The sequence below is a fragment of the Chrysochloris asiatica genome, unplaced genomic scaffold (genome assembly GCF_000296735.1).
Source record: "Chrysochloris asiatica unplaced genomic scaffold, ChrAsi1.0 scaffold00117, whole genome shotgun sequence".
In the NCBI taxonomy this organism is placed as follows: domain Eukaryota; kingdom Metazoa; phylum Chordata; class Mammalia; order Afrosoricida; family Chrysochloridae; genus Chrysochloris; species Chrysochloris asiatica.
In genome coordinates this window covers 10,540,843-10,542,331 of record NW_006408635.1, presented here as the reverse complement: position 1 = coordinate 10,542,331, position 1,489 = coordinate 10,540,843, and positions in this window count along the sequence as shown.

Genomic DNA, 1,489 nt, shown 5'->3' with positions numbered 1-1,489 from the left:
GACTCGATAGCTGACAACAACAACAACAACAACTTCTCTCTCTCATCTCCAGGTCAATGGGAATCTAAGTCCATTATACTTTTAATATTCACTTCTAACACCACAATTAAAAAATATCAATTTTTCTATGGCTTTCCTTATTTATTGTCTAACTTTCACATGCATATAAGTGTATTGAAAATACCATGGCATGGGTCAGGTGCATCTTAGTCCTCAAGCTGACATCTTTGTTGTTGTTCAACATTTTAAAGAGGTCTTGTGAAACAGATTTGCCTAATGCAATACATTGTTTGATTTCTTAACTGCTGCTTCCAGGAGTATTGGTGATTGATCTGAGCAAAATGAATTCTTTGACAACTTCAATCTTTCCTCCATTGATAAGAATGCTGTTTATTTGTCCAGTGATGAGGATTTTTGTTTTATTTCCATTGAGATGCAATCCATACTGAGGGCTTGTTGTCTTTGATCCTCATCAGCAAGTATTTTAAGTCCTCTTTGCTTTCAGCTAGCAAGATTGTATTATCTGTGTATCACAGGTTATTCATGAGTTTTCTTCTAATCCTGATGCCACGTTTTTCTTCATATAATCCAGCTTCTTATATTATTTGCTCAGTGTACATTACTTCCTGTATGATGCATATGTGTGGTGAAAGAATACAACCCTGGTGCATATCGTTCGTAATTTTAAACCACTCAGTGTTCCCTTGTTCTGTTCGAACCATTGTCTCTTGGTCTATATACAGATTCCTCATAAGCACAATTAAGTGTTCCAGAACATTCATTCTCTGCAATGTTGTCCATAGTTTGTTAGAATCCACACAATTAAAAGCCTTTGTGTAGTCAATAAAGCACAGATAAACATCTTTCTGTTATTATCTGCTTTCAGCCAAGATCCATCTTATGTCAGCAATGATATCGCTCATTCCATGTCCTTGTCTGAACCTAGCTTGAGCCTCTTGCAGTTCCTTGTCAATGTAATGTTGTAGCTGATTGTAAATTATTTTTGCACAATTTTACTTGCATGCCATATTAATGATACTGTCCAATGATTTCCACATTCTGTTGGATTATCTCTTTGGAATGGGCACAGATATGAATCTCTTTCAATCAGTTGGCTAGGTAGTTGTGTTCCAGGTTTTTTGGTATATTTGAGTGAATGCTGCAAGTGCCTCATCAGTTTGTTGAAAGATTTCAATTTGTATTCCATCAATTCCCGGAGCCTTGTTCTTTGCAGACGACTTCAGTGTACCTTGGACTTCTTCATTCAGTATCATTGAATCTTGATCATATGCTACCTCTTGAAATGGTTGAGCATCAAACATTTCTTTTTGGTACAGTGACTCTTGTGTATTCCTTTCATCTTCTTTTGATGCTGTCTGCATCATTTAATATTTTATCCATAGAGTCCTTCAATATTGTAAGTTGAGGCTTGAATCTTTTCTTCAGTACTTTCAGCTTAAGAAATGATGAGCATGTTCTTCCCTTTTGG